This window comes from Onychostoma macrolepis, chromosome 20 (assembly GCF_012432095.1).
Source record: "Onychostoma macrolepis isolate SWU-2019 chromosome 20, ASM1243209v1, whole genome shotgun sequence".
In the NCBI taxonomy this organism is placed as follows: Eukaryota; Metazoa; Chordata; class Actinopteri; order Cypriniformes; family Cyprinidae; genus Onychostoma; species Onychostoma macrolepis.
The window spans coordinates 30,622,299-30,633,058 of record NC_081174.1 but is presented as its reverse complement, the minus strand read 5'-3'; the positions used below and the strand labels follow the sequence as shown (position 1 = coordinate 30,633,058).

Below are 10,760 nucleotides of genomic sequence, written 5' to 3'. Positions count from 1 at the left end.
TTGATGATCATCATTTTCAGCAAATCTGTGCTGGAGCTACATTTTATGGTTTGAAAAATAGTTTTAATACAGCAACTGTATTAATGAATATTAATTACAGAAGTGTTATAGATTCATACTAAATTAAAATGTATTTTTATTATATATTAAAACTGTATTCTAAAAAAATATTTATAAAATGTATTTTATTATACATTATTTTTATAATATAGTAGTAATAATATAATAATTGTATTATATACTGTATACAGTATATAGCCATAACACACATTAAATTTATTTATAATTTTATTATATATATATATGCACACACACACATAGATAATCTTATGTAAAAATAAAATATGAATAATATAAATTTGAATGTGAATTTTTTTTTTCTTCCCAAAAATGGTGTTTGCTGATGAGTTTTTGGCTCAAGGTCTGCATTTAAAGTCACACCAGAGGTGTTCATTAAAAGAGGGTTTCCCAAAACTTTTGGCAGTATAGTGTATAATTCTACATGCATTTAGGATATTTTACCATAACAATTAGTATAATTTTATTTTCATCTTATTCTATATTCAAAATCGTTCTGAATTGGTCACCTTACATTACCATGGTATATGAATTTGTTTTTAATCATGTATCATTAATTGAAGGGGCTGGGAGCAAGATTTAAGCCTGTTTTCCTTTCACAAATCTATACTCCAGAATGTTTGTTATATAGCGTTTGAGTAATATAGACTACTCTTACAATAATTTATGCTTTTTTGTCATTTTTGGAGCTCAACGGCAGTCACCATTCACTTTGGTCACAGCTTTACGGTATTGTTTTGTTTGTTTATTGTATGCATAGTTGCAATGTTCATTTAGATTTCAAAGAAAATGCATGTATTTTGTTAATGTTTAATCAATTAAAATAAAAAGCATCAGGGTTTTGTTGACGTCGCCATCAGTGATGAAGAGACGAGTCAGAGATGGTCAGTCCAAACACAAATCTGCACTTCTGATTTTCTGAGACGGACACATCTGAGGAGAAGCTGCTGATGATGGTGGTGTGGTCTTCTAAAGACGGTCCCTCTTCGATAGTCTGACGTCAGGTTTTCTTCCAGGTGAAGCTCCAGCTGAGTCCACAGAGACATGAATCACAACAACCAACATCTGATTGGGTTTAGTGAAGTTAAGAAATGATAACCGAAGGAAAAAGCATTGCAGGAGGCGTACAGTAGACTGTCTCAGGGCTATAAGACACACTTTGAGACAGAGGAGTCTGGACTACAGGACCTGCTCATGCTCACGGCTCCATCGTATCGTATCGTATGTCTTTACTGTCATTGTACAAGTACAACAAAATTGAAAAAGCAAATCTTTAAGGTGCAAGAACAATAAAAGAAAAAAATAGAAAGCTAGGCATATTTATACCTAGAAACATACCAGCACAACTCAACATTCACAGATTACATTCACATTTCTGCCGGTCATTGCACGATCCCGTCTTATTGCACAGTAATTGATTGCACAGTAGATAATTACTAAGTGTTTAATTCTTTTTTGTGTTCAGTGCAGTTATGGCTCTGGGGTAAAAACTGTTTTTTAGTCTATTAGTCCGAGTTTTCATTATTCTATAACGTCTGCCCGAGGTCAGCAATTCAAAGTGAGTGTGTCCGGGGTGAGATGGGTCTCTGAGAATATGTGCCTTCCTGAGACAGTGGGAACTATACCGGTCTTCCAGGGAGAGGAGGGGGCAACCGATAATCTTTTGGGCCGCTTAATGTCTGTTTTCTTTCTCCTGCAGTCAATAATCAGTTCCTTTGTTTTGGTGGTATTCAGGGCCAGGTTGTTTTCTATACACCACACTGACAGCTGCTCCACCTCGTCCCGGTATGCGGACTCGTCTCCCCCAGAGATGAGCCCCACCACGGTGGTATCATCAGCAAACTTGATGATGATGTTGCTGGAGTGGGTGGGGGTGTAAAGAAGGGGACTCAGCACACAGCCCTGGGGAGAGCCGGTGCTGAGGCTAAGGCGTGAGGAGGAGTGGCGGCCTACCCTCACCTTCTGCGGGCGATCGGACAGAAAGTCCTTAATCCACAGACAGATTGAGTGAGATATTCCCAGGTCTAACAGTTTGGTCATCAGTCTATCGGGGAGGATGGTGTTAAATGGCGAGCTAAAGTCCACAAAGAGCAGCCGCACATAGCTCCCCTGCTGCTCCAGGTGACATAGAGCTGAGTGGAGAGCTGTGGTGATGGCGTCCTCCGTGGACCTGTTGGCTCTGTAGGCGAACTGGTGAGGTTGAAGCTGGATGGGAGGATTGAGACTATGTGGGTCCGAACCAGCTTCTCAAAGCACTTCATAATGATGGGTGTGAGTGCAACTGGACGATAGTCATTCAAACAGCTGATGATGTTCTTCTTCGGGACTGGAATAATTGTGGAGGTCTTCAGGCAGGATGGAACGGCAGCCTGAGAGAGGGACTGGTTAAAGATCTTGGTGAAGACCCCTGCCAGCTGGCCGATCACGGTCTTTCCAATCGCTCCAGGACCACTTCCAGCAGGTCTGGCCTGTTCAACCATTGGCAAACTTGCCTGTAGTGACTAAAACTCTCCCTCGTTTTAAAAAGCCTTTGAGGTGACTAACTGCACTTTCAAGTATAAATACTTCATGTAGTCACTCGACATGGCAAAAAGTAGAAGTTGTAAATGACTTGCGTTGCAGTATTGGATGTTGCAGTGGAAGTTTCTGGAAAGCAACAGAAAGAATCATAATGTTCTCAATGTGACAATGTTATAAGAAGAGACGGATCTGCAGAAGTGGTGCTTACGCTGAGGTCTGTCCTGTGTGCTGGGTTCAGTAGTAGTTTTGTAGCTCAGCTACAGGAACCGGCTTTGGCTGCAACCTGCAGAACACAATCACATTATACAGGCGTGCACCAGTGCTTTTGAAAGATTAATCCCTGTAATCACAATTATTATTATAAGCTAAGGATCCAATTCTCTTCCAGTGACACGGCTTCAGTGTGGAAAGGTCTGAAAGTCATCACCAATTACAAGATACCATCCCCCAGTACTGTGGAGAATCAACAAATGGCAGACGATCTGAATGAGTTCTACTGCAGGTTTGAAAAAAAAAAAAAACACCATTCACTCCTCCTGCAACCCCCACACCTCCTGTTACACCAGTTTGTCTGAAATACTGTGTTGACCAGCTGGCCCCCATCTTCACACAGATCTTCAACAGATCACTGGAGCTGTGTGAAGTCCCCTCATGCTTCAAACGCTCCACCATCATCCCCGTCCCAAAGAAACCCAAGATAACAGGACTTAACGACTACAGACCTGTGGCTCTAACATCTGTGGTCATGGTCATTTGAAAAACTTGTTTTGGCTTATCTGAAGGACATCACTGGACCCCCTGCAGTTTGCCTACAGAGCAAACAGGTCTGTGGACGATGCAGTCAACATGGGACTGCATTACATATTGCAACACCTGGACAGACCAAGGACTTATGTGAGGATCCTGTTTGTGGACTTCAGCTCGGCCTTTAACACTATCATCCCAAACCTCCTCCTGTCCAAACTAACTCAGCTCTCCATGCCCACCTCCGTCTGTCAGTGGATCAACAGCTTCCTGACAGACAGACAGCAGCTATAGTGAGGCTGGGAAAATACACATCCAGCACCCGTACGATCAGCACTGGTGCCCCTCAGGGCTCTGTTCTCTCCCCGCTGCTCTTCTCTCTCTACACCAACGACTGCAAGTCAAGTCAAGTCACCTTTATTTATATAGCGCTTTTACAATACAGATTGTGTCAAAGCACTTAACAGTATCAAATTAGAGGATAGAGTGTCAGTAATGTATAATGATAAGATTAAACACTCAATTTTAAATTTTCAGTTAAAGGCATTTCATTATTGAATTCAGAGATGTCATTGTCTAGCTCAGTTTAGTTTAAATAGTATCTGTGCAATCAAATCGGCGATAATCGCTAGAAATTAAGTGTCCCCAACTGAGCAAGCCAGAGGCGACAGCGGCAAGGAACCAAAACTCCCTCCGAGACAGAATGGAGAAAAAAAAACCTTGGGAGAAACCAGGCTCAGTCGGGGGGCCAGTTCTCCTCTGACCAGACGAAACCCGCAGTTCAAAAGTTTATATTTCTATTTTAATTTTGTTGCAATTTCTAACAATAGTAGTATTATGTAGTTAGGTATTTTATTATATTTTAGTTATTTTGTTATTTTTGGTTGATATATCTGGGGATATATCTCTGGGGGTCATCCGGGCGTCCTGGTCTCCGCCGACGATCAGGGCTGTAGACATCATCTCTTGGTGCTGATCCACCATCTGATCGGATACGGACTGAGAAACAGACTAGGAAAGAAACAGACAAATATTAGCGTAGATGCCATTCAACTTACGATGTAACGAGTACATCGTGGGTTATGGGGAGTGTTCCCGGTTCCGGTTGATCTAATTAATGCAGCCTAACAATCCTTTAACGGATTTGAATAATAGAAGCGTATTAATGTGTTATGTGTAAGCCAGGCTAAAGAGATGGGTCTTTAATCTAGATTTAAACTGACAGAGTGTGTCTGCCTCCCGAACAGTGTTAGGTAGACTGTTCCAGAGTTTGGGTGCTAAATAGGAATAGGATCTGCCACCCACAGTTGATTTTGATATTCTAGGTATTATCAAACGGCCAGAGTTTTGAGAACGCAGTGGACGTGGAGGACTATAGTGTGATAAGAGCTCGCTCAAGTACTGAGGAGCTAAACCATTCAGGGCTTTATAAGTAATTAACAAGATTTTAAAATCTATCCGATGTTTGATAGGGAGCCAGTGCAGTGTTGACAGAACCGGGCTAATATGGTCATATTTCCTGGTTCTAGTAAGGACTCTAGCTGCTGCATTTTGGACGAACTGTAGTTTGTTGATCAAGCGTGCAGAACAACCACCCAATAAAGCATTACAATAGTCTAACCTTGAGGTCATAAACGCATGAATTAACATTTCTGCATTTGACGTTGAGAGCATTGGTCGCAATTTAGATATGCTTTTGAGATGAAAGAAATGCAGTTTTACAGATGCTAGAAACATGGCTTTCAAATGACAGATTGCTATCGAACAGCACACCTAGGTTCCTGACTGATGAAGAAGAATTGACAGAGCAGCCGTCAAGTGCACATCTAAAGACCCCTCTGTCAAGCTCCTGAAGTTTGCAGACGACACCACACTGATCGGCTTCATCCAGGACGGTGACGAGTCTGCTTACAGACAGGAGGTTAAGGAGCTGGCTGTCTGGTGCAGTCTTAACAACCTGGAGCTCAACACGCTCAAAACTGTGGAGATGATCGTGGACTTCAGGAGAAACCCCCCTGCTCTCCCCCCACTCACCATCATGAACAGCACTGTGACTGCAGTGGAGTCATTCAGCACCATCTCCCAGGACCTGAAGTGGGACACTCACATTGAGACCACTGTGAAAAAGGCCCAGCAGAGGTTTTAGTTCCTTCGCCAGCTGAGGAAGTTCAACCTGCCACAGGAGCTGCTGAAACAGTTCTACTCCGCCATCATTGAATCCGTCCTCTGCACGTCAATAACTGCCTGATTCAGCTCAGCTTCCAAATCTGACCTCAGAAGACTACAGAGGGTAGTCCGGACTGCTGAGTGAATCACTGGTACAACCCTCCCCACTCTCCAAGAACTGTACTCATCCAGAGTGAGCAAAAGGACTGGCAAAATCACTCTGGACCCTCACATCCAGCACACTCCCTCTTTGAACTGCTGCCGTCTGGTCGACGCTACAGAGCTCTGAGCACCAGAACGACCAGCACAGGAACAGTTTCTTCACTCAGACAATCCATCTCATGAACACTTGAACTCTTAACAATAAACATGAAACACACACTATCATACATTTTATTTTTTATTCAACACATACTTATTACATTTCAAATTTGCACCTAACATATACCTGTACATACTGAATTGTCTATTTTGTGTATTGTGTTTGTGCTATTTTGCATATTGTCCATTTTGTATATTTGTAAAAAAATAAATAAATTATCCGTGTCCTGTCGCTGTCATTCAGTTGCACTGTGGAAGCTTCTGTCACTAAAACAAATTCCTCGTACACTGTAAAAAAATAAAAAAGTTGAGCTAACTTAAAATTTTAAGGCAACCAGCTTCAGCAGATTTTTGAGTTTGCTCAACTTATTTTTGCGGGAGATTCTCAAATTTTTTGTTGTATAAACTTAAAACGACAAGTTGAGAAAACTCAAGGTTACACTTTATTTCGATAGTCCACTTTAGACATTCTACTAACTATAAGTAACTTTGTAACTACATGTCAACTAGATGTCAACTAATTCTCATTAATTTGCAACTACATGTCTACTAACTCTCAGTAGGGTAGGTTTAGGGTTAGTAGAATAAGTTGACATACTTGCAAAGTTTCTCATAGTCAGTTGGTGTATGTTGTGGACCCATCAAAATAAAGTGTTAGAAGATATTAAGCAGACAGTCTACTAATACTCTAATGACTGCTAGTTGACATGTTGTTGCAAAGTTACTTACTGTTAGTAGAATGTCTAAAGTGGACTATCGAAATAAAGTGTTACCAAACTCAAATATCTGCTGAACCTACACAGGTTTATAACAGTTTCTCTCAAATACCTTCTTGTTTTTAGGATCGTCAGGCCTTTGCTTGATTTGGTTCTTCCAGCAGCTTCTATATTCTGACAACGATAATAGTTGGATTAAACACAAACGCATCACAACCAAATAACCTCAATCACGTTTACATTTAGCAGACACTTTTATCCAAAGCGACTTACAAATGAGGACAACAGAAGCAATCAAACCCAACAAAAGCGCAACACTATGCAAGTGCTAGCTGTGACTAGTCTCGGGTAGCCATACACAGTACACAGCAAGTTTTTTTGTTTTTGTTTTTAAATTAAAAAAGGCGACAAATAGATAGAAGAGAAAAACAATAGGGAAAGTTAACTTTAGTGTTAATAACAAAAACAATAATGAGATAATGCGAGAAAGTAGGCTAATTAAACAGGTGAGATTGAGGCCAGACACACGACGGTACCCGTTCAGATGACTTACCAACCTTTTAAAATTATAACCTTTAAAGAAATGAATGTGCCAATAATTAATTAAATTGTGAAGCATTTTCTCATAACGCTGTCAGTCGTTTCCACAGGACAAATCCTCCTCGAATGTCCTCCTGTATAGCATTCACTACAGCCGCCGTGTGTGGGATTATATAGAGCCATGTGACCCCCGCTCTCTGATTTAACACACCTGATTCAGATCATCAGCTCCATCATCAACTGTGTTTCCATTCACATGGTCCCTACACAGTGCTGCATGCATCCAAAACCGCATAGCCTACTATGACTCAATGAGTAGGTACTTAATTTCAATGAGTACTTGAGTGCTAAAAGAGTATGAGGACCACGGGGCACAAAGTAACGCGGGGTTAGTTGTAACACACGTGGTTTAAATATTTCCACACATGCTAGTATAACCAAATTTACATTATAAAATGGATAGTTCTGGTCCTTGATTTTGATTGGTTGAGCCACGTTCGAAGCCGTTGTAAATTACACTACAAACCTACACCTTTGTTTACTTTGTGTGTTGCTTGGCAACAACTTTGTTCCAACCATAGGTTCCAACCACAACTGTTTCTGAGGAAATACATTGTTTGGTGCAAGAATACTGTTTTTATTAATATCATTACACTTATTTGCTCTGTTTTATTTTATGAAATCTTACTAAGTATATGGAATAACCCTTTTATAAAAGCTATATTCCGTCCAATTGCCACCAGAGGTCGCTCTCCCATTATATTGACTCTCACACCACACAGACTGTTACACATCACCCTGGACTACATTTCCCATGTTCCATTGCACTGACTGGATCCACCTGCAACCAATCACACGCTCACCTGAAAGATATTTCACACACTATATAACACCCACTCAGATCCTGCTCAAGTCGCCGAGTATTGTAAGAACATATCGCTACCCTAGCTGATAGAGCCTGTCTTAGTTTTCATAGTCATAGTCTTGCCTTGCCTGTTTCGGATTGTGTTTGCCCTGCCTGGATTATTGCTGTGTACCTGGATTATCTCTCTTTGCCTTGCCCTGTTGGATACTGTTCGCCAATCGAAGGAATACTAGGAATACTCTTTGTCTTGCCTCACCTATATCTGTTTGCTGTGTATCGACCCATGCTCGTTTCTGACCATGTCTATGAATAAAGCCCTGCAGATGGATCCGCATGTCTTATGTTCTGATCACTCTGTAACAGAATACTCGGCCACACAAGGATCCAGCAGCTGTTCAAGTGGACACTGGCCAGGTATGGACACTTCAAGAATATTAGTACCCCTTAAACAAGGCACGCAATCTTTGGAAAACCATATTCGAGAATTTTTAGCCATCGCTCACTATTCAGATTTACCGGACATTATTTTGATAGAGATTTTCTGCGATGGCATAAACCCACCTCTCAAGTCTAAGCTTAGACTCGAGGGTCCGCATTCATCCCTCAGTCAGTTTCTGGACTATGCTCTGTTGTCAGTCAGTTCCTCATTCTCCGTGGGTGGCGTTTAGTCAATCGCTGGCTCTGGGACATTCGAGTATATTGATCGTAACTCCGGTGATTAAACCCGCTCGTGAAATGGCAGCTGCACCTGAGTGCACTCACATAATGGCGGCGACAGTGGAACACGTTCACAAAATGGCAGCCACAACGACGCTCCGTCATGTCACAGCTGCCATTCATGAGTCAAGTCTTGATTCATGACTTATGAAGTCACAGTTAATTTTCCTAAGTCAAGTCAAGTCACAGTTGATCGTCATGAATCAAGTCAAGTCACAATTGATCTTCATGAGTCCAGTCTCGTCACAGCTGACCGTCCAGAGTCTCATCACGTCTCGTCTGTTCATCCAGAGACTTGTCACTCCCTGTCTGTTGCACCCAGATCGAAAGTCAGTTCTTCAGTCTCCCAGACTGACATCCAGCGTGGAGGACCTACCGCTGGTGTCAGCACGTGCAGCTGGTATCCCTAATCCAGCACTCTCAAACCTTTCTGTTCCTGAACTGATTCCCCTGTCTGTAGCGCTTCCCACAATGGGGATCGCTTTATGGTATATTTGGGCTGCATACACCATCACTGAACCTTTAGAGATGGCGGCCGTAGAAGGCCGTATGTGAACTTCCTGTTTGTTCTGTCATGGCTATGGAGGCCGCTCATGAACTCTTGCCTTGTCCCGAACCGGCCACGATGGCCACTTATGAACTTTTGTCCTGCTCTGAACCGGCCGAGAAGGCCATTTCTGATCTCTCACCCTGTTCTGCACCAGCCATGGAGGCTGATTGTGAACTGTCTGACCGTCTGGTCACAACTAAAGAGTCTGATTTTAAACTGTCTGTGTGAATGCTGTCAATGAATCTGATTATGAACTGTCAGTCTATCCAGAATCAACACAGAAATCTGTTCTCCTCTAGGGGCCTGATGTTGAATTACCTGTCTGTTCAGATTCCATCCACAGTTCTGATTTAGTATTATCTTCCTGCCCAGTATCAGTCTATGAATTGTTTGTCAGTTCTGTTCCAGTCAGTGCTTTTGGTTTTGAACAGTCTGTTCACCCTATTTCTGCCAACACACCCTATTTTGAATCGTCTGCTTATCTGGTCTCAGTTAACGAACCTTCTGTCAGTCCAGATTCGGTCAAGTCTAATGTTAAACCATCTGTCTGTCCACTTGCAAGTAATATGTCTGAACTTATTGTCAGTCTTGTTTTAGTCAATGATTCTAATGTTGAACTGACTACCAGTGAGATGCCAGTTAACTTATCTGATTTTGTGCCAGCTGCCAATTCCATTTCAGTCAATGCTTTTGTTTATGAACTGTCTACCTGCCCAGTCTCAGTCAGTGACCCTACTGATAAATGTTTTGTGTTCCCTGCCTCGGTCCTTGAGACCGGATATGCACAGTATTTTGTGTGCATATTTTGTGTCTCAGTTTTCCCTAGGTCCCAGTCCCTGCCATGGGTCTATGCTCCGTCTGCTCCAGCCTGGTGGTCTTCTGTCCCACTCTGGCAGACTTCTGTCCTGCTCTGGTGATCTTCTGCTCCGTTTGCCCTGCCGTGGAGGTCTTCTGACCCGTCTGCTCCACCCTGGTGGGCTCCTGCTCTCCTGCCTCAGTTTCAAGGTCCTACACCTGCACATGAACCTGGCCCTCCATCCCTCCCACTGTTCCGCCTCCGCTCCACCGCCCTCCTGGATTATATACTGTTTGGAGCATCTGGAAGCCGCTCCATGGGAGGGGGGGCTCTGTAACGAATCTGGTCTGTGGTCTTCCGTCCAATTGCCACCAGAGGTCGCTCTCCCATTATACTGACTCTCACACCACACAGACTGTTACACATCACCCTGGACTACATTTCCCATGTTCCATTGCACTGACTGGATCCACCTGCAACCAATCACACGCTCACCTGAAAGCTATTTCACACACTATATAACACCCACTCAGATCCTGCTCAAGTCGCCGAGTATTGTAAGCACATATCGCTACCCTAGCTGATAGAGCCTGTCTTAGTTTTCATAGTCATAGTCTTGCCTTGCCTGTTTCGGATTGTGTTTGCCCTGCCTGGATTATTGCTGTGTACCTGGATTATCTCTCTTTGCCTTGCCCTGTTGGATACTGTTCACCGATCAAAGGAATACTCTTTGTCTTGCCTCACCTA

General features: G+C 42.7%; 1 long non-coding RNA gene across 1 annotated transcript; it reads right to left on the bottom strand.

The window, feature by feature from the left end:
- Window positions 1-5,946: 5,946 nt before the first annotated feature.
- LOC131526582 (uncharacterized) lies at window positions 5,947-7,223 on the bottom strand. Its single transcript, XR_009267499.1, has 3 exons — window positions 7,103-7,223; window positions 6,658-6,719; window positions 5,947-6,117 (listed from the first exon to the last, which is right to left on the bottom strand). It is a non-coding gene; the product is annotated as an uncharacterized LOC131526582 (long non-coding RNA).
- Window positions 7,224-10,760: the final 3,537 nt, after the last annotated feature.